The sequence below is a fragment of the Somniosus microcephalus genome, chromosome 6 (assembly GCF_052327205.1).
Source record: "Somniosus microcephalus isolate GS21.2 chromosome 6, FLI_Smic_1.0, whole genome shotgun sequence".
In the NCBI taxonomy this organism is placed as follows: Eukaryota; Metazoa; Chordata; class Chondrichthyes; order Squaliformes; family Somniosidae; genus Somniosus; species Somniosus microcephalus.
The window spans coordinates 145,010,601-145,033,635 of NC_140992.1; positions in this window are offsets into that span (position 1 = coordinate 145,010,601).

Below are 23,035 nucleotides of genomic sequence, written 5' to 3' on the forward strand. Positions count from 1 at the left end.
CCTTGTGCCTATTGGTGTCCTTGTGCCTATTGGTGTCCTTGTGCATATTGGTGTCCTTGTGCCTATTGGTGTCCTTGTATCTATTGGTGTCCTTCTGCCTATTGATGTCCTTGTGCCTATTGGTGTCCTTGTATCTATTGGTGTCCTTGTGCCTATTGGTGTCCTTGTGCCTATTGGTGTCCTTGTGCATATTGGTGTCCTTGTGCCTATTGGTGTCCTTGTATCTATTGGTGTCCTTGTGCCTATTGGTGTCCTTGTGCCTATTGGTGTCCTTGTATCTATTGGTGTCCTTGTGCCTATTGATGTCCTTGTGCCTATTGGTGTCCTTGTATCTATTGGTGTCCTTGTGCCTATTGGTGTCCTTGTGCCTATTGGTGTCCTTGTGCATATTGGTGTCCTTGTGCCTATTGGTGTCCTTGTGCCTATTGGTGTCCTTGTGCCTATTGGTGCCCTTGTATCTATTGGTGTCCTTGTGCCTATTGGTGTCCTTGTGCCTATTGGTGTCCTTGTATCTATTGGTGTCCTTGTGCCTATTGGTGTCCTTGTGCCTATTGGTGTCCTTGTATCTATTGGTGTCCTTGTATCTATTGATGTCCTTGTGCCTATTGGTGTCCTTGTATCTATTGGTGTTCTTGTATCTATTGGTGTCCTTGTATCTATTGGTGTCCTTGTATCTATTGGTGTCCTTGTATCTATTGATGTCCTTGTGCCTATTGGTGTCCTTGTGCCTATTGATGTCCTTGTGCCTATTGGTGTCCTTGTATCTATTGGTGTCCTTGTATCTATTGGTGTCCTTGTATCTATTGGTGTCCTTGTACCTATTGGTGTCCTTGTGCCTATTGGTGTCCTTGTGCCTATTGGTGTCCTTGTGCCTATTGGTGTCCTTGTGCCTATTGGTGTCCTTGTGCCTATTGGTGTCCTTGTGCCTATTGGTGTCCTTGTGCCTATTGATGTCCTTGTGCCTATTGGTGTCCTTGTGCATATTGGTGTCCTTGTGCCTATTGGTGTCCTTGTATCTATTGGTGTCCTTGTGCCTATTGGTGTCCTTGTGCCTATTGGTGTCCTTGTGCATATTGGTGTCCTGGTGCCTATTGGTGTCCTTGTGCGTATTGGTGTCCTTGTGCCTATTGGTGTCCTTGTATCTATTGGTGTCCTTGTGCCTATTGGTGTCCTTGTGCCTATTGGTGTCCTTGTATCTATTGGTGGCCTTGTGCCTATTGATGTCCTTGTGCCTATTGGTGTCCTTGTATCTATTGGTGTCCTTGTGCCTATTGGTGTCCTTGTGCCTATTGGTGTCCTTGTGCATATTGGTGTCCTTGTGCCTATTGGTGTCCTTGTGCCTATTGGTGTCCTTGTGCCTATTGGTGTCCTTGTATCTATTGTTGTCCTTGTGCCTATTGGTGTCCTTCTGCCTATTGGTGTCCTTGTGCCTATTGTTGTCCTTGTGCATATTGGTGTCCTTGTGCCTATTGGTGTCCTTGTGCCTATTGGTGTCCTTGTGCCTATTGGTGTCCTTGTATCTATTGGTGTCCTTGTGCCTATTGGTGTCCTTCTGCCTATTGGTGTCCTTGTGCCTATTGGTGTCCTTTTATCTATTGGTGTCCTTGTGCCTATTGGTGTCCTTGTGCCTATTGGTGTCCTTGTATCTATTGGTGTCCTTGTATCTATTGATGTCCTTGTGCCTATTGGTGCCCTTGTATCTATTGGTGTTCTTGTATCTATTGGTGTCCTTGTATCTATTGGTGTCCTTGTGCCTATTGGTGTCCTTGTATCTATTGGTGTCCTTGTATCTATTGATGTCCTTGTGCCTATTGGTGTCCTTGTGCCTATTGATGTCCTTATGCCTATTGGTGTCCTTGTATCTATTGGTGTCCTTGTATCTATTGATGTCCTTGTGCCTATTGGTGTCCTTGTATCTATTGGTGTCCTTGTATCTATTGGTGTCCTTGTATCTATTGGTGTCCTTTTATCTATTGGTGTCCTTGTGCCTATTGGTGTCCTTGTGCCTATTGGTGTCCTTGTGCCTAATGGTGTCCTTGTGCCTATTGGTGTCCTTGTGCCTATTGGTGTCCTTGTGCCTATTGGTGTCCTTGTATCTATTGGTGTCCTTGTGCCTATTGGTGTCCTTGTGCCTATTGGTGTCCTTGTATCTATTGGTGTCCTTGTATCTATTGGTGTCCTTGTGCCTATTGGTGTCCTTGTGCCTATTGGTGTCCTTGTATCTATTGGTGTCCTTGTATCTATTGATGTCCTTGTGCCTATTGGTGCCCTTGTATCTATTGGTGTTCTTGTATCTATTGGTGTCCTTGTATCTATTGGTGTCCTTGTGCCTATTGGTGTCCTTGTATCTATTGGTGTCCTTGTATCTATTGATGTCCTTGTGCCGATTGGTGTCCTTGTGCCTATTGATGTCCTTGTGCCTATTGGTGTCCTTGTATCTATTGGTGTCCTTGTATCTATTGGTGTCCTTGTATCCATTGGTGTCCTTGTGCCTATTGGTGTCCTTGTGCCTATTGGTGTCCTTGTGCCTATTGGTGTCCTTGTGCCTATTGATGTCCTTGCGCCTATTGATAGAAACATAGAAACATAGAGATAGGAACAGGAGTAGGCCATTCGGCCCTTCGAGCCTGCTCCGCCATTCAATGAGATCATGGCTGATCTTCGTCTGAGATCATAGCTGATCTTACCAGTTCAGTACCCGGTCCCCGCCTTTTCTCCGTAACCCTTAATCCCCTTAGCCTTCAGAAATATATCCAATTCTCTCTTGAAAATATTTATTGAATTAGCCTTCACAGCCCTCTGTGGCAGGGAATTCCACAGGCTCACCACTCTTTGATGTCCTTGTATCTATTGGTGTCCTTGTGCCTATTGGTGTCCTTGTGCCTATTGGTGTCCTTGTGCATATTGGTGTCCTTGTGCCTATTGGTGTCCTTGTGCCTATTGGTGTCCTTGTGCCTATTGGTGTCCTTGTATCTATTGTTGTCCTTGTGCCTATTGGTGTCCTTGTGCCTATTGGTGTCCTTGTAACTATTGGTGTCCTTGTGCCTATTGGTGTCCTTGTGCCTATTGGTGTCCTTGTGCCTATTGGTGTCCTTGTATCTATTGGTGTCCTTGTGCCTATTGGTGTCCTTGTGCCTATTGGTGTCCTTGTGCCTATTGGTGTCCTTGTGCCTATTGGTGTCCTTGTATCTATTGGTGTCCTTGTGCCTATTGGTGTTCTTGTGCCTATTGGTGTCCTTGTATCTATTGGTGTCCTTCTGCCTATTGATGTCCTTGTGCCTATTGGTGTCCTTGTATCTATTGGTGTCCTTGTGCCTATTGGTGTCCTTGTGCCTATTGGTGTCCTTGTGCATATTGGTGTCCTTGTGCCTATTGGTGTCCTTGTATCTATTGATGTCCTTCTGCCTATTGATGTCCTTGTGCCTATTGGTGTCCTTGTATCTATTGGTGTCCTTGTGCCTATTGGTGTCCTTGTGCCTATTGGTGTCCTTGTGCATATTGGTGTCCTTGTGCCTATTGGTGTCCTTGTGCATATTGGTGTCCTTGTGCCTATTGGTGTCCTTGTATCTATTGGTGTCCTTGTGCCTATTGGTGTCCTTGTGCCTATTGGTGTCCTTGTATCTATTGGTGTCCTTGTGCCTATTGATGTCCTTGTGCCTATTGGTGTCCTTGTATCTATTGGTGTCCTTGTGCCTATTGGTGTCCTTGTGCCTATTGGTGTCCTTGTGCATATTGGTGTCCTTGTGCCTATTGGTGTCCTTGTGCCTATTGGTGTCCTTGTGCCTATTGGTGTCCTTGTATCTATTGTTGTCCTTGTGCCTATTGGTTTCCTTGTGCCTACTGGTGCCCTTGTATCTATTGGTGTCCTTGTGCCTATTGGTGTCCTTGTGCCTATTGGTGTCCTTGTATCTATTGGTGTCCTTGTGCCTATTGGTGTCCTTGTGCCTATTGGTGTCCTTGTATCTATTGGTGTCCTTGTATCTATTGATGTCCTTGTGCCTATTGGTGCCCTGGTATCTATTGGTGTTCTTGTATCTATTGGTGTCCTTGTATCTATTGGTGTCCTTGTGCCTATTGGTGTCCTTGTATCTATTGGTGTCCTTGTATCTATTGATGTCCTTGTGCCTATTGGTGTCCTTGTGCCTATTGATGTCCTTGTGCCTATTGGTGTCCTTGTATCTATTGGTGTCCTTGTATCTATTGGTGTCCTTGTATCTATTGGTGTCCTTGTATCTATTGGTGTCCTTGTGCCTATTGGTGTCCTTGTGCCTATTGGTGTCCTTGTGCCTATTGGTGTCCTTGTGCCTATTGGTGTCCTTGTGCCTATTGGTGTCCTTGTGCCTATTGGTGTCCTTGTGCCTATTGATGTCCTTGTGCCTATTGGTGTCCTTGTGCATATTGGTGTCCTTGTGCCTATTGGTGTCCTTGTATCTATTGGTGTCCTTCTGCCTATTGATGTCCTTGTGCCTATTGGTGTCCTTGTATCTATTGGTGTCCTTGTGCCTATTGGTGTCCTTGTGCCTATTGGTGTCCTTGTGCATATTGGTGTCCTTGTGCCTATTGGTGTCCTTGTGCGTATTGGTGTCCTTGTGCCTATTGGTGTCCTTGTATCTATTGGTGTCCTTGTGCCTATTGGTGTCCTTGTGCCTATTGGTGTCCTTGTATCTATTGGTGGCCTTGTGCCTATTGATGTCCTTGTGCCTATTGGTGTCCTTGTATCTATTGGTGTCCTTGTGCCTATTGGTGTCCTTGTGCCTAGTGGTGTCCTTGTGCATATTGGTGTCCTTGTGCCTATTGGCGTCCTTGTGCCTATTGGTGTCCTTGTGCCTATTGGTGTCCTTGTATCTATTGTTGTCCTTGTGCCTATTGGTGTCCTTGTGCCTATTGGTGTCCTTGTATCTATTGGTGTCCTTGTGCCTATTGGTGTCCTTCTGCCTATTGGTGTCCTTGTGCCTATTGGTGTCCTTTTATCTATTGGTGTCCTTGTGCCTATTGGTGCCTTGTGCCTATTGGTGTCCTTGTATCTATTGGTGTCCTTGTATCTATTGATGTCCTTGTGCCTATTGGTGCCCTTGTATCTATTGGTGTTCTTGTATCTATTGGTGTCCTTGTGCCTATTGGTGCCCTTGTGCCTATTGGTGTCCTTGTATCTATTGGTGTCCTTGTGCCTATTGGTGTCCTTGTATCTATTGGTGTCCTTGTATCTATTGATGTCCTTTTGCCTATTGGTGTCCTTGTGCCTATTGATGTCCTTATGCCTATTGGTGTCCTTGTATCTATTGGTGTCCTTGTATCTATTGATGTCCTTGTGCCTATTGGTGTCCTTGTATCTATTGGTGTCCTTGTATCTATTGGTGTCCTTGTATCTATTGGTGTCCTTGTGCCTATTGGTGTCCTTGTGCCTATTGGTGTCCTTGTGCCTAATGGTGTCCTTGTGCCTATTGGTGTCCTTGTGCCTATTGGTGTCCTTGTGCCTATTGGTGTCCTTGTGCCTATTGATGTCCTTGTGCCTATTGGTGTCCTTGCGCCTATTGATGTCCTTGTATCTATTGGTGTCCTTGTGCCTATTGATGTCCTTGTATCTATTGGTGTCCTTGTGCCTATTGGTGTCCTTGTATCTATTGGTGTCCTTGTATCTATTGGTGTCCTTGTATCTATTGGTGTCCTTGTATCTATTGGTGTCCTTGTATCTATTGATGTCCTTGTGCCCATTGGTGTCCTTGTGCCTATTGATGTCCTTGTGCCTATTGGTGTCCTTGTATCTATTGGTGTCCTTGTATCTATTGGTGTCCTTGTATCTATTGGTGTCCTTGTACCTATTGGTGTCCTTGTGCCTATTGGTGTCCTTGTGCCTATTGGTGTCCTTGTGCCTATTGGTGTCCTTGTGCCTATTGGTGTCCTTGTGCCTATTGGTGTCCTTGTTCCTATTGGTGTCCTTGTGCCTATTGATGTCCTTGTGCCTATTGGTGTCCTTGTGCATATTGGTGTCCTTGTGCCTATTGGTGTCCTTGTATCTATTGGTGTCCTTCTGCCTATTGATGTCCTTGTGCCTATTGGTGTCCTTGTATCTATTGGTGTCCTTGTGCCTATTGGTGTCCTTGTGCCTATTGGTGTCCTTGTGCATATTGGTGTCCATGTGCCTATTGGTGTCCTTGTGCGTATTGGTGTCCTTGTGCCTATTGGTGTCCTTGTATCTATTGGTGTCCTTGTGCCTATTGGTGTCCTTGTGCCTATTGGTGTCCTTGTATCTATTGGTGGCCTTGTGCCTATTGATGTCCTTGTGCCTATTGGTGTCCTTGTATCTATTGGTGTCCTTGTGCCTATTGGTGTCCTTGTGCCTATTGGTGTCCTTGTGCATATTGGTGTCCTTGTGCCTATTGGTGTCCTTGTGCCTATTGGTGTCCTTGTGCCTATTGGTGTCCTTGTATCTGTTGTTGTCCTTGTGCCTATTAGTGTCCTTGTGCCTATTGGTGTCCTTGTATCTATTGGTGTCCTTGTGCCTATTGGTGTCCTTCTGCCTATTGGTGTCCTTGTGCCTATTGGTGTCCTTGTGCCTATTGGTGTCCTTGTATCTATTGGTGTCCTTGTATCTATTGATGTCCTTGTGCCTATTGGTGCCCTTGTATCTATTGGTGTTCTTGTATCTATTGGTGTCCTTGTATCTATTGGTGTCCTTGTGCCTATTGGTGTCCTTGTATCTATTGGTGTCCTTGTATCTATTGATGTCCTTGTGCCTATTGGTGTCCTTGTGCCTATTGATGTCCTTATGCCTATTGGTGTCCTTGTATCTATTGGTGTCCTTGTATCTATTGATGTCCTTGTGCCTATTGGTGTCCTTGTATCTATTGGTGTCCTTGTATCTATTGGTGTCCTTTTATCTATTGGTGTCCTTGTGCCTATTGGTGTCCTTGTGCCTATTGGTGTCCTTGTGCCTAATGGTGTCCTTGTGCCTATTGGTGTCCTTGTGCCTATTGGTGTCCTTGTGCCTACTGGTGTCCTTGTATCTATTGGTGTCCTGGTGCCTATTGGTGTCCTTGTGCCTATTGGTGTCCTTGTATCTATTGGTGTCCTTGTATCTATTGGTGTTCTTGTATCTATTGGTGTCCTTGTGCCTATTGGTGTCCTTGTATCTATTGGTGTCCTTGTATCTATTGATGTCCTTGTGCCTATTGGTGCCCTTGTATCTATTGGTGTTCTTGTATCTATTGGTGTCCTTGTATCTATTGGTGTCCTTGTGCCTATTGGTGTCCTTGTATCTATTGGTGTCCTTGTATCTATTGATGTCCTTGTGCCGATTGGTGTCCTTGTGCCTATTGATGTCCTTGTGCCTATTGGTGTCCTTGTATCTATTGGTGTCCTTGTATCTATTGGTGTCCTTGTATCCATTGGTGTCCTTGTGCCTATTGGTGTCCTTGTGCCTATTGGTGTCCTTGTGCCTATTGGTGTCCTTGTGCCTATTGATGTCCTTGCGCCTATTGATAGAAACATAGAAACATAGAGATAGGAACAGGAGTAGGCCATTCGGCCCTTCGAGCCTGCTCCGCCATTCAATGAGATCATGGCTGATCTTCGTCTGAGATCATAGCTGATCTTACCAGTTCAGTACCCGGTCCCCGCCTTTTCTCCGTAACCCTTAATCCCCTTAGCCTTCAGAAATATATCCAATTCTCTCTTGAAAATATTTATTGAATTAGCCTTCACAGCCCTCTGTGGCAGGGAATTCCACAGGCTCACCACTCTTTGATGTCCTTGTATCTATTGGTGTCCTTGTGCCTATTGGTGTCCTTGTGCCTATTGGTGTCCTTGTGCATATTGGTGTCCTTGTGCCTATTGGTGTCCTTGTGCCTATTGGTGTCCTTGTGCCTATTGGTGTCCTTGTATCTATTGTTGTCCTTGTGCCTATTGGTGTCCTTGTGCCTATTGGTGTCCTTGTAACTATTAGTGTCCTTGTGCCTATTGGTGTCCTTGTGCCTATTGGTGTCCTTGTGCCTATTGGTGTCCTTGTATCTATTGGTGTCCTTGTGCCTATTGGTGTCCTTGTGCCTATTGGTGTCCTTGTGCCTATTGGTGTCCTTGTGCCTATTGGTGTCCTTGTATCTATTGGTGTCCTTGTGCCTATTGGTGTCCTTGTATCTATTGGTGTCCTTGTGCCTATTGATGTCCTTGTGCCTATTGGTGTCCTTGTATCTATTGGTGTCCTTGTGCCTATTGGTGTCCTTGTGCCTATTGGTGTCCTTGTGCATATTGGTGTCCTTGTGCCTATTGGTGTCCTTGTGCCTATTGGTGTCCTTGTGCCTATTGGTGTCCTTGTATCTATTGTTGTCCTTGTGCCTATTGGTTTCCTTGTGCCTACTGGTGCCCTTGTATCTATTGGTGTCCTTGTGCCTATTGGTGTCCTTGTGCCTATTGGTGTCCTTGTATCTATTGGTGTCCTTGTGCCTATTGGTGTCCTTGTGCCTATTGGTGTCCTTGTATCTATTGGTGTCCTTGTATCTATTGATGTCCTTGTGCCTATTGGTGCCCTTGTATCTATTGGTGTTCTTGTATCTATTGGTGTCCTTGTATCTATTGGTGTCCTTGTGCCTATTGGTGTCCTTGTATCTATTGGTGTCCTTGTATCTATTGATGTCCTTGTGCCTATTGGTGTCCTTGTGCCTATTGATGTCCTTGTGCCTATTGGTGTCCTTGTATCTATTGGTGTCCTTGTATCTATTGGTGTCCTTGTATCTATTGGTGTCCTTGTATCTATTGGTGTCCTTGTGCCTATTGGTGTCCTTGTGCCTATTGGTGTCCTTGTGCCTATTGGTGTCCTTGTGCCTATTGGTGTCCTTGTGCCTATTGGTGTCCTTGTGCCTATTGGTGTCCTTGTGCCTATTGATGTCCTTGTGCCTATTGGTGTCCTTGTGCATATTGGTGTCCTTGTGCCTATTGGTGTCCTTGTATCTATTGGTGTCCTTCTGCCTATTGATGTCCTTGTGCCTATTGGTGTCCTTGTATCTATTGGTGTCCTTGTGCCTATTGGTGTCCTTGTGCCTATTGGTGTCCTTGTGCATATTGGTGTCCTTGTGCCTATTGGTGTCCTTGTGCGTATTGGTGTCCTTGTGCCTATTGGTGTCCTTGTATCTATTGGTGTCCTTGTGCCTATTGGTGTCCTTGTGCCTATTGGTGTCCTTGTATCTATTGGTGGCCTTGTGCCTATTGATGTCCTTGTGCCTATTGGTGTCCTTGTATCTATTGGTGTCCTTGTGCCTATTGGTGTCCTTGTGCCTATTGGTGTCCTTGTGCATATTGGTGTCCTTGTGCCTATTGGCGTCCTTGTGCCTATTGGTGTCCTTGTGCCTATTGGTGTCCTTATATCTATTGTTGTCCTTGTGCCTATTGGTGTCCTTGTGCCTATTGGTGTCCTTGTATCTATTGGTGTCCTTGTGCCTATTGGTGTCCTTCTGCCTATTGGTGTCCTTGTGCCTATTGGTGTCCTTTTATCTATTGGTGTCCTTGTGCCTATTGGTGTCCTTGTGCCTATTGGTGTCCTTGTATCTATTGGCGTCCTTGTATCTATTGATGTCCTTGTGCCTATTGGTGCCCTTGTATCTATTGGTGTTCTTGTATCTATTGGTGTCCTTGTGCCTATTGGTGCCCTTGTGCCTATTGGTGTCCTTGTATCTATTGGTGTCCTTGTGCCTATTGGTGTCCTTGTATCTATTGGTGTCCTTGTATCTATTGATGTCCTTGTGCCTATTGGTGTCCTTGTGCCTATTGATGTCCTTATGCCTATTGGTGTCCTTGTATCTATTGGTGTCCTTGTATCTATTGATGTCCTTGTGCCTATTGGTGTCCTTGTATCTATTGGTGTCCTTGTATCTATTGGTGTCCTTGTATCTATTCGTGTCCTTGTGCCTATTGGTGTCCTTGTGCCTATTGGTGTCCTTGTGCCTAATGGTGTCCTTGTGCCTATTGGTGTCCTTGTGCCTATTGGTGTCCTTGTGCCTATTGGTGTCCTTGTGCCTATTGATGTCCTTGTGCCTATTGGTGTCCTTGCGCCTATTGATGTCCTTGTATCTATTGGTGTCCTTGTGCCTATTGATGTCCTTGTATCTATTGGTGTCCTTGTGCCTATTGGTGTCCTTGTATCTATTGGTGTCCTTGTATCTATTGGTGTCCTTGTATCTATTGGTGTCCTTGTATCTATTGGTGTCCTTGTATCTATTGATGTCCTTGTGCCTATTGTTGTCCTTGTGCCTATTGATGTCCTTGTGCCTATTGGTGTCCTTGTATCTATTGGTGTCCTTGTATCTATTGGTGTCCTTGTATCTATTGGTGTCCTTGTACCTATTGGTGTCCTTGTGCCTATTGGTGTCCTTGTGCCTATTGGTGTCCTTGTGCCTATTGGTGTCCTTGTGCCTATTGGTGTCCTTGTGCCTATTGGTGTCCTTGTGCCTATTGGTGTCCTTGTGCCTATTGATGTCCTTGTGCCTATTGGTGTCCTTGTGCATATTGGTGTCCTTGTGCCTATTGGTGTCCTTGTATCTATTGGTGTCCTTCTGCCTATTGATGTCCTTGTGCCTATTGGTGTCCTTGTATCTATTGGTGTCCTTGTGCCTATTGGTGTCCTTGTGCCTATTGGTGTCCTTGTGCATATTGGTGTCCATGTGCCTATTGGTGTCCTTGTGCGTATTGGTGTCCTTGTGCCTATTGGTGTCCTTGTATCTATTGGTGTCCTTGTGCCTATTGGTGTCCTTGTGCCTATTGGTGTCCTTGTATCTATTGGTGGCCTTGTGCCTATTGATGTCCTTGTGCCTATTGGTGTCCTTGTATCTATTGGTGTCCTTGTGCCTATTGGTGTCCTTGTGCATATTGGTGTCCTTGTGCCTATTGGTGTCCTTGTGCCTATTGGTGTCCTTGTGCCTATTGGTGTCCTTGTATCTGTTGTTGTCCTTGTGCCTATTAGTGTCCTTGTGCCTATTGGTGTCCTTGTATCTATTGGTGTCCTTGTGCCTATTGGTGTCCTTCTGCCTATTGGTGTCCTTGTGCCTATTGGTGTCCTTTTATCTATTGGTGTCCTTGTGCCTATTGGTGTCCTTGTGCCTATTGGTGTCCTTGTATCTATTGGTGTCCTTGTATCTATTGATGTCCTTGTGCCTATTGGTGCCCTTGTATCTATTGGTGTTCTTGTATCTATTGGTGTCCTTGTATCTATTGGTGTCCTTGTGCCTATTGGTGTCCTTGTATCTATTGGTGTCCTTGTATCTATTGATGTCCTTGTGCCTATTGGTGTCCTTGTGCCTATTGATGTCCTTATGCCTATTGGTGTCCTTGTATCTATTGGTGTCCTTGTATCTATTGATGTCCTTGTGCCTATTGGTGTCCTTGTATCTATTGGTGTCCTTGTATCTATTGGTGTCCTTTTATCTATTGGTGTCCTTGTGCCTATTGGTGTCCTTGTGCCTATTGGTGTCCTTGTGCCTAATGGTGTCCTTGTGCCTATTGGTGTCCTTGTGCCTATTGGTGTCCTTGTGCCTATTGGTGTCCTTGTATCTATTGGTGTCCTGGTGCCTATTGGTGTCCTTGTGCCTATTGGTGTCCTTGTATCTATTGGTGTCCTTGTATCTATTGGTGTCCTTGTGCCTATTGGTGTCCTTGTGCCTATTGGTGTCCTTGTATCTATTGGTGTCCTTGTATCTATTGATGTCCTTGTGCCTATTGGTGCCCTTGTATCTATTGGTGTTCTTGTATCTATTGGTGTCCTTGTATCTATTGGTGTCCTTGTGCCTATTGGTGTCCTTGTATCTATTGGTGTCCTTGTATCTATTGATGTCCTTGTGCCGATTGGTGTCCTTGTGCCTATTGATGTCCTTGTGCCTATTGGTGTCCTTGTATCTATTGGTGTCCTTGTATCTATTGGTGTCCTTGTATCCATTGGTGTCCTTGTGCCTATTGGTGTCCTTGTGCCTATTGGTGTCCTTGTGCCTATTGGTGTCCTTGTGCCTATTGATGTCCTTGCGCCTATTGATAGAAACATAGAAACATAGAGATAGGAACAGGAGTAGGCCATTCGGCCCTTCGAGCCTGCTCCGCCATTCAATGAGATCATGGCTGATCTTCGTCTGAGATCATAGCTGATCTTACCAGTTCAGTACCCGGTCCCCGCCTTTTCTCCGTAACCCTTAATCCCCTTAGCCTTCAGAAATATATCCAATTCTCTCTTGAAAATATTTATTGAATTAGCCTTCACAGCCCTCTGTGGCAGGGAATTCCACAGGCTCACCACTCTTTGATGTCCTTGTATCTATTGGTGTCCTTGTGCCTATTGGTGTCCTTGTGCCTATTGGTGTCCTTGTGCATATTGGTGTCCTTGTGCCTATTGGTGTCCTTGTGCCTATTGGTGTCCTTGTGCCTATTGGTGTCCTTGTATCTATTGTTGTCCTTGTGCCTATTGGTGTCCTTGTGCCTATTGGTGTCCTTGTAACTATTGGTGTCCTTGTGCCTATTGGTGTCCTTGTGCCTATTGGTGTCCTTGTGCCTATTGGTGTCCTTGTATCTATTGGTGTCCTTGTGCCTATTGGTGTCCTTGTGCCTATTGGTGTCCTTGTGCCTATTGGTGTCCTTGTGCCTATTGGTGTCCTTGTATCTATTGGTGTCCTTGTGCCTATTGGTGTCCTTGTGCCTATTGGTGTCCTTGTATCTATTGGTGTCCTTCTGCCTATTGATGTCCTTGTGCCTATTGGTGTCCTTGTATCTATTGGTGTCCTTGTGCCTATTGGTGTCCTTGTGCCTATTGGTGTCCTTGTGCATATTGGTGTCCTTGTGCCTATTGGTGTCCTTGTATCTATTGGTGTCCTTCTGCCTATTGATGTCCTTGTGCCTATTGGTGTCCTTGTATCTATTGGTGTCCTTGTGCCTATTGGTGTCCTTGTGCCTATTGGTGTCCTTGTGCATATTGGTGTCCTTGTGCATATTGGTGTCCTTGTGCCTATTGGTGTCCTTGTGCATATTGGTGTCCTTGTGCCTATTGGTGTCCTTGTATCTATTGGTGTCCTTGTGCCTATTGGTGTCCTTGTGCCTATTGGTGTCCTTGTATCTATTGGTGTCCTTGTGCCTATTGGTGTCCTTGTGCCTATTGGTGTCCTTGTGCCTATTGGTGTCCTTGTGCCTATTGGTGTCCTTGTGCATATTGGTGTCCTTGTGCCTATTGGTGTCCTTGTGCCTATTGGTGTCCTTGTGCCTATTGGTGTCCTTGTATCTATTGTTGTCCTTGTGCCTATTGGTGTCCTTGTGCCTATTGGTGCCCTTGTATCTATTGGTGTCCTTGTGCCTATTGGTGTCCTTGTGCCTATTGGTGTCCTTGTATCTATTGGTGTCCTTGTGCCTATTGGTGTCCTTGTGCCTATTGGTGTCCTTGTATCTATTGGTGTCCTTGTATCTATTGATGTCCTTGTGCCTATTGGTGCCCTTGTATCTATTGGTGTTCTTGTATCTATTGGTGTCCTTGTATCTATTGGTGTCCTTGTGCCTATTGGTGTCCTTGTATCTATTGGTGTCCTTGTATCTATTGATGTCCTTGTGCCTATTGGTGTCCTTGTGCCTATTGATGTCCTTGTGCCTATTGGTGTCCTTGTATCTATTGGTGTCCTTGTATCTATTGGTGTCCTTGTATCTATTGGTGTCCTTGTATCTATTGGTGTCCTTGTGCCTATTGGTGTCCTTGTGCCTATTGGTGTCCTTGTGCCTATTGGTGTCCTTGTGCCTATTGGTGTCCTTGTGCCTATTGGTGTCCTTGTGCCTATTGGTGTCCTTGTGCCTATTGATGTCCTTGTGCCTATTGGTGTCCTTGTGCATATTGGTGTCCTTGTGCCTATTGGTGTCCTTGTATCTATTGGTGTCCTTCTGCCTATTGATGTCCTTGTGCCTATTGGTGTCCTTGTATCTATTGGTGTCCTTGTGCCTATTGGTGTCCTTGTGCCTATTGGTGTCCTTGTGCCTATTGGTGTCCTTGTGCCTATTGGTGTCCTTGTGCCTATTGGTGTCCTTGTATCTATTGTTGTCCTTGTGCCTATTGGTGTCCTTGTGCCTATTGGTGTCCTTGTATCTATTGGTGTCCTTGTGCCTATTGGTGTCCTTGTGCCTATTGGTGTCCTTGTGCGTATTGGTGTCCTTGTGCCTATTGGTGTCCTTGTATCTATTGGTGTCCTTGTGCCTATTGGTGTCCTTGTGCCTATTGGTGTCCTTGTATCTATTGGTGGCCTTGTGCCTATTGATGTCCTTGTGCCTATTGGTGTCCTTGTATCTATTGGTGTCCTTGTGCCTATTGGTGTCCTTGTGCCTATTGGTGTCCTTGTGCATATTGGTGTCCTTGTGCCTATTGGTGTCCTTGTGCCTATTGGTGTCCTTGTGCCTATTGGTGTCCTTGTATCTATTGTTGTCCTTGTGCCTATTGGTGTCCTTGTGCCTATTGGTGTCCTTGTATCTATTGGTGTCCTTGTGCCTATTGGTGTCCTTCTGCCTATTGGTGTCCTTGTGCCTATTGGTGTCCTTTTATCTATTGGTGTCCTTGTGCCTATTGGTGTCCTTGTGCCTATTGGTGTCCTTGTATCTATTGGTGTCCTTGTATCTATTGGTGTCCTTGTGCCTATTGGTGCCCTTGTATCTATTGGTGTTCTTGTATCTATTGGTGTCCTTGTATCTATTGGTGTCCTTGTGCCTATTGGTGTCCTTGTATCTATTGGTGTCCTTGTGCCTATTGGTGCCCTTGTATCTATTGGTGTTCTTGTATCTATTGGTGTCCTTGTATCTATTGGTGTCCTTGTATCTATTGATGTCCTTGTGCCTATTGGTGTCCTTGTGCCTATTGATTTCCTTATGCCTATTGGTGTCCTTGTATCTATTGGTGTCCTTGTATCTATTGATGTCCTTGTGCCTATTGGTGTCCTTGTATCTATTGGTGTCCTTGTATCTATGGGTGTCCTTGTATCTATTGGTGTCCTTGTGCCTATTGGTGTCCTTGTGCCTATTGGTGTCCTTGTGCCTAATGGTGTCCTTGTGCCTATTGGTGTCCTTGTGCCTATTGGTGTCCTTGTGCCTATTGGTGTCCTTGTGCCTATTGATGTCCTTGTGCCTATTGGTGTCCTTGCGCCTATTGATGTCCTTGTATCTATTGGTGTCCTTGTGCCTATTGATGTCCTTGTATCTATTGGTGTCCTTGTGCCTATTGGTGTCCTTGTATCTATTGGTGTCCTTGTATCTATTGGTGTCCTTGTATCTATTGGTGTCCTTGTATCTATTGGTGTCCTTGTGGCTATTGGTGTCCTTGTGCCTATTGGTGTCCTTGTGCCTATTGGTGTCCTTGTGCCTATTGGTGTCCTTGTGCCTATTGGTGTCCTTGTGCCTATTGGTGTCCTTGTGCCTATTGGTGTCCTTGTGCCTATTGGTATCCTTGTATCTATTGGTGTCCTTGTATCTATTGATGTGCTTGTGCCTATTGGTGTCCTTGTATCTATTGGTGTCCTTTTATCTATTGGTGTCCTTGTATCTATTGGTGTTCTTGTGCCTATTGGTGTCCTTGTATCTATTGGTGTCCTTGTATCTATTGATGTCCTTGTGCCTATTGGTGTCCTTGTGCCTATTGATTTCCTTATGCCTATTGGTGTCCTTGTATCTATTGGTGTCCTTGTATCTATTGATGTCCTTGTGCCTATTGGTGTCCTTGTATCTATTGGTGTCCTTGTATCTATTGGTGTCCTTGTATCTATTGGTGTCCTTGTGCCTATTGGTGTCCTTGTGCCTATTGGTGTCCTTGTGCCTAATGGTGTCCTTGTGCCTATTGGTGTCCTTGTGCCTATTGGTGTCCTTGTGCCTATTGGTGTCCTTGTGCCTATTGATGTCCTTGTGCCTATTGGTGTCCTTGCGCCTATTGATGTCCTTGTATCTATTGGTGTCCTTGTGCCTATTGATGTCCTTGTATCTATTGGTGTCCTTGTGCCTATTGGTGTCCTTGTATCTATTGGTGTCCTTGTATCTATTGGTGTCCTTGTATCTATTGGTGTCCTTGTATCTATTGGTGTCCTTGTGGCTATTGGTGTCCTTGTGCCTATTGGTGTCCTTGTGCCTATTGGTGTCCTTGTGCCTATTGGTGTCCTTGTGCCTATTGGTGTCCTTGTGCCTATTGGTGTCCTTGTGCCTATTGGTGTCCTTGTGCCTATTGGTATCCTTGTATCTATTGGTGTCCTTGTATCTATTGATGTGCTTGTGCCTATTGGTGTCCTTGTATCTATTGGTGTCCTTTTATCTATTGGTGTCCTTGTATCTATTGGTGTCCTTGTGCCTATTGGTGTCCATGTGCCTATTGGTGTCCTTGTGCCTATTGGTGTCCTTGTGCCTATTGGTGTCCTTGTGCCTATTGGTGTCCTTGTGCCTATTGGTGTCCTTGTGCCTATTGATGTCCTTTTATCTATTGGTGTCCTTGTGCCTATTGATGTCCTTGTATCTATTGGTGTCCTTGTGCCTATTGGTGTCCTTGTGCCTATTGGTGTCCTTGTGCCTATTGGTGTCCTTGTGCCTATTGGTGTCCTTGTGCCTATTGATGTCCTTGTGCCTATTGGTGTCCTTGTGCCTATTGGTGTCCTTGTGCCTATTGGTGTCCTTGTATCTATTGGTGTCCTTGTGCCTATTGATGTCCTTGTGCCTATTGCTGTCCTTGTGCCTATTGGTGTCCTTGTGCCTATTGGTGTCCTTGTGCCTATTGGTGTCCTTGTGCCTATTGGTGTCCTTGTGCCTATTGATGTCCTTGTGCCTATTGATGTCCTTGTGCCTATTGGTGTCCTTGTGCCTATTGGTGTCCTTTGCCTATTGGTGTCCTTGTGCCTATTGGTCTCCTTGTGCCTATTGGTGTCCTTGTATCTATTGGTGTCCTTGTGCCTATTGGTGTCCTTGTGCCTATTGGTGTCCTTGTATCTATTGGTGTCCTTATGCCTATTGATGTCCTTGTGCCTATTGGTGTCCTTGTATCTATTGGTGTCCTTGTGCCTATTGGTGTCCTTGTGCCTATTGGTGTCCTTGTGCATATTGGTGTCCTTGTGCCTATTGGTGTCCTTGTGCGTATTGGTGTCCTTGTGCCTATTGGTGTCCTTGTGCCTATTGGTGTCCTTGTATCTATTGGTGTCCTTGTGCCTATTGGTGTCCTTGTGCCTATTGGTGTCCTTGTGCCTATTGGTGTCCTTGTATCTATTGGTGTCCTTGTGCCTATTGGTGTCCACTAATGTGCAGCTGGTGTGTAATCATCTCCAGCACATCATGTAGGTGTGTAATCACTTTCCTGGCAGTCATAGTGTCCTCATGCTGCACTAGTCCTCCATCCCCTCACAATTCGACCCGGCACAGCAAGTCACAGGCTGGCTGCCTGGGGCCAAGTGTTTGTGCCTTGCACACTTGATTCATGCATACTCTTAGACACCCATTCTCGCCAGCCAATCTATGCTACAACCAGCTCCATGGGTTGATTATGGCCATCAGGGAGCAGACCATTGGCATGTTCAAGCAATGATTCTGCTGCCTGGGTAGGCCTGCAGACTTCCTCCAACCCAGTGACAGCCCAGAGACAGTCCTGTCACAGCCCAGAGACCAGAGACAGCCCCGTGACCAGAGAGAGCCCGGTGATCAGAGACATTCCAAAGACAGCCCAGATTCAGCCCATAGACCAGAGACAGCCCAGAGTCAGCCCAGTGACAGCCCATAGACCGGAGACAGCCCAGAGATCAGAGACAGCCCAGAGTCAGCACAGTGACAGCCCAGAGATCAGAGACAGCCTAGAGTCAGCCCAGTGACAGCCCAGAGATCAGAGACAGCCCAGAGTCAGCCCAGTGACAGCCCATAGACCAGAGACAGCCCAGAGATCAGAGACAGCCCAGAGTCAGCCCAGAGACAGCCCAGAGATCAGAGACAGCCTAGAGTCAGCCCAGTGACAGCCCATAGACCAGAGACATGCCAGAGATCAGAGACAGCCCAGAGAAGGCCTAGAGACAGTTCCCTGAATTGTTGTTTTGTGCTGCATGCTGCGCATCGTTACTGTGCAACATGGACAACACATGGACCCACAAAGACTCAACCTTCACTATTTCCAACACTACTGATAGCAGCATTCTCCCTTGGAGTGAGGGTTTGCAACTCCCCTGGATCGTGCAGTCTCCCATTGATTACTCACCAGCTCGTCCTGCCAGAGGACATATGAACATACATACAAACATACGAATTATGAGCAGGAGCCGGCCCCTCGAGCCTGTTCCGCCATTAAATAAGATCATGACTGATCCGATTACTCCACATTCCCGCCTACCCCCGATAACTTTTCACCCCCTTGCTTACCAAGAATCTATCTACCTCTGCCTTAAAAATATTCAAAGACTCTGCTTCCACTGCCCTCTGAGGAAGAGAGTTCCAAAGACTCACGATCCTCTGTGAGAAAAAAATTCTCCTCATCACTGTCTTAAATGGACGACCCCTTACTTTTAAACAGAGACCCCTAGTTCTAGATTCTCCCACATCCACCCTGTCCAGACCCCTCAGGATCTTGTATGGTTTCAATCAAGTCACCTCTTATTCTTCTAAACTCCAGTGGATACAAGCCTAGCCTGTCCAACCTTTCCTCATAAGACAACCCGCCCATTCCAGGTATTAGTCTAGTAAACCTTCTCTGAACTGCTTCCAACGTATTTACAACCTTCCTTAAATAAGGAGACCAATACTGTACACAGTACTCCAGATGTGGTCTCGCCAATGCCCTGTATAACTGAAGCATAACCTCCCTACTTTTGTATTCAATTCCCCTTGCAATAAACGATAACATTCTATTAGCTTTCCTAATTACTTGCTGTACCTGCATAGTAACCTTTTGTGATTCATGCACTAGGACATCCAGATCCCTTTGCATCTCAGAGCTCTGCAATCTCTCACCATTTAGATAATATGCTTCTTTTATATTCTTCCTGCCAAAATGGACAACTTTACATTTTCCAACATTATACTCCATTTGCCAAATCTTTGCCCACTCACTTAACTTATCTATATCCCTTTGTAGCCTCCTTATGTCCTCTTCACAATTTACTTTCCTACCTATCTTTGTGTCATCATCAAATTTAGCAACCATACCTTCGGTCCCTTCATCCAAGTCATTTATATAAATTGTAAAAAGTTGAGGCCCCAGCACTGATCCCTGTGGAACACCACTCATTACATCTTGCCAATCAGAAAATGACCCATTTATGCCTACTCTCTGTTTTCTGTTAGCTAGCCAATCTTCTATCCATGCCAATGTGTTACCCCCTACACCATGAGCTTTTATTTTCCGCAATAACCTTTGATGTGGCACCTTATCAAATGCCTTCTGGAAATCTAAGTGCAGTACATCCACTGGTTCCCCTTTATCCACAGCACATGTTACTTCCTCAAAGAACTCTAATAAATTGGTTAAACATGATTTTCCTTGCACAAAACCATGTTGACTCTGCCTGATTACTTTGAACTTTTCTAAATGCCCTGCTATAACATCTTTAATAATAGCTTCTAACATCTTCCCTATGACAGATGTTAAGCTAACTGGCCTATAGTTTCCTGCTTTCTGTCTCCCTCCCTTTTTGAATAAAGGGGTTATATTCACTATTTTCCAATCTAATGGAAACTTCCCCGAATCTAGGGAATTTTGGAAAATTAAAACCAACGCATCAACTACCTCACTAGCCACTTCTTTTAAGACCCTAGGATGAAGTCCATCAGGACCCGGGGGCTTGTCAGCCCGCAGCTCCAACAATTTGCTCAGTACCACTTTACTGGTGATTATAATTTTCTTGAGTTCCTCCCTCCCTTCCATTTCCTGATTTACAGCTATTTCTGGGATGTTACTTGTATCCTCTATAGTGAAGACCGATGTAAAATACCTGTTCAATTCAACTGCCATCTCCTTATTTTCCATTATTGATTCCCCAGACTCACTTTTTATAGGACTTTGTTAACTTTTTTCTTTTTAAATATCTATAGAAACTCTTGCTATCTGTTTTTATATTGCTAGCTAGCTTTCTCTCAGATTCTAATTTTTCTCTCCTTATTAATCTTTTAGTCATTCTTTGCTGTTTTTTATATTCTGTCCAATCTTCTGAATTGCCACCCATCTTTGCGCAATTATATGCTTTTTCTTTAAGTCTAAGGAGTGGGAGTGGGTTAGTGTGTGGCCCGTGAAATGGCTGTGAAGATTTGTGATGCAGCTCAGTGTATGCTGAGAGGGAAAAGCAGCAAGTGTGTGCAGGAGGGGAGGTGGTTGTGTGAAAAAGTGAATGCAATGTCAAGTGTAAGAAAACTTACCAGAAAAGTGAAAGTTCTAACCAAATAAATGCAGAACATTGTTTCTACCAGTTTTAAGGGCTGGAGCAGGGGTTGTGTGTAAGTATGAGCAGGAGGAGGTGTGATACAGTGTCACATTTGTATTGGAGGAGAGGATGTGCAATAGGGGATGGAAGGTTTGATAGTGCTAGGGTGAGGTGGGGCAGAGTGTGTTGATCCAGGGCTGTATTCAGAGTTAGAGGTTTGGGAATGTCCTTTCGGAAAAGAAAACTGCCGCCCTTACCCAGTCTGGCCTATATGTGACTCCAGACCCACAGCAATGTGGTTGACACTTAACTGCCCTCTGAAATGGCCAAGCGAGCCACTCAGTTCAACCAAACCGCTACAAAAATAATAATAGGAATAAAACCGGACGGACCACCGGCATTGATCTAGGCACCGGCTACAGACATGGCAACGGCACACCCAGCGCAGTTGACCCTGCACAGTCCTCCTCCCCAACCTCTGTCCCACAGACTAGTCAAGCAACAGCCTGACATAGTCATACTCACAGAATCATACCTTTCAGCCAATGTCCCAGGCTCCTCCATCACCATCCCTGGGTATGTTCTGTCCCACCGGCAGGAGAGACCCACCATGGGAGGTGGCACAGTAGTATACAGTCAGGAGGGAGTGACCCTGGGAGTCCTCAACATTGACTCTGGACCCCATGAAGTCTCATGGCTTCAGGTCAAGCATGGGCAAGGAAACCTCCTGCTGATTACCATCTGCCGCCCTCCCTCAGCTGATGAATCAGTACTCCGCCATGTTGAACACCACTTGGAAGAAGCACTGAGAGTAGCAAGGGCACAGAATGTACTCTTGGTGGGGGACTTCAATGTCCATCACCAAGAGTGGCTCAGTAGCACCACTACTGACCGAGCTGACCGAGTCCTGAAGGACATAACTGCCAGACTGGGCCTGCGACAGGTGGTGAGAGAACTAACATGAGGAAAAACCTACTTGACCTCGTCCTCACCAATCTACCTGTTGCAGATGCATCTGTCCATGACAGTATTGGTGACCACTGCACAGTCCTTGTGGAGACGAAATCCCGTCTTCACACTGAGGACACCCTCCATTGTGTTTGTGGCACTACCACCATGCTAAATGGGATAGATTCAGAACAGATCTAGCAGTTCAAAACTGGGCAACCATGAGGCACTGTGGGCCATCAGCAGCAGCAGAATTGTATTCCACCACAATCTGTAACCTCATGGCCCGACATATTCCTCACTCTACCATTACCACCAATCCAGGGGACCAACCCTGGTTCAGTGAGGAGTGCAAAAGAGCATGCCAGGAGCAGTACCAGGCATAGTACCCAAAGATGAGGTGCCAGCCTGGGGAAGCTGCAACACAGGACCACATACATGCTAAACAGTGGAAGTAGCATGCTATAGACATGGCTAAGTGATCCCACAACCAATGGATCAGATCAAAGCTCTGCAGTCCTGTCACATCCAGTTGTGAATGGTGGTGGACAATAAAACAACTAACGGGAGGAGGAGACTGCATGAATATCTCCATCCTCAATGATGGCAGAGCCCAGCATGCGAGTGCAAAGGACAAGGCTGAAGAGTTTGCAACCATCTTCAGCCAGAAGTGCCGAGTGGATGATCCATATCGGCCTCCTCCTCAGGTTCCCACCATCACAGAAGCCAGTCTACATCCAATTCGATTCACTCCACGTGAGATCAAGAAATGGCTGAGCGCACTGGATACAGCAGTGTACTATCCTACCCATCTTCAGCTGCTTCATCAATAACCTTCCCTCCATCATAAGGTCAGAAGTGGGGATGTTCGCTGATGATTGCACAGTGTTCTGATCCATTCGCACCTCCTCAGTTAAATAAGCAGTCCGTGCACGCATGCAGCAAGTCCTGGTTGACATTCCGGCTTGGGCTGATAAGTGGCAAGTAAAATTTGCACCACACAAGTGCCAGGCAATGACTATCTCCAGCAAGAGAAAGTCTAACCACCACCCCTTAACAGTTATCAGCATTACCATCACTGAATCCCTCACCATCAACATCCTGGGGGTCACCATTGACCAGAAACTTAACTGGACCAGCTACATAAATACTGTGGCTACAGGAGCAGGACAGAGACTGGGTATTCTGCAGTGAGTGTCTCACCTACTGACTCACCAAAGCCTTTCCACCATCTACAAGGCACAAGTCAAGAGTGTGATGGAATGCTGAATGAGTGCAGCTCCAACAACAGTCAAGAAGCTTGACGCTGTAATGTCCGTGTGTAATTGAGACACGGACTGCAGAAGTTGGTTATAACAGGTGTTTACTGAATGGAGACAAAACTGGAACTACTATACAAAGTTACTTCACAGGCTTATATACAGGGGTGGTCACTACTGGTACTGCAGATACAGGGGCTGCAGATATAGTTCCTTCTTCAAGGTACATACACTACAATTCCGCCCCTTTTAGCGAAACAGTACATAACATTCGATTGATAATTAAATAACATATTTACAATTACAGTTGCTATATACATTAGCTGAAGTTAATCAATTATAAATCCAGCCTTTGAGGAGGCTTCCAGATTCTGTCCGGATAACGCCTCTTTGGGGGTATCAGGTTCTTCTGGCAAAGTTGATTCGGGATCAACGTCGTTGTTTGGTTCGTCTGCTTCCAATATCACCGATTCTGAGGTA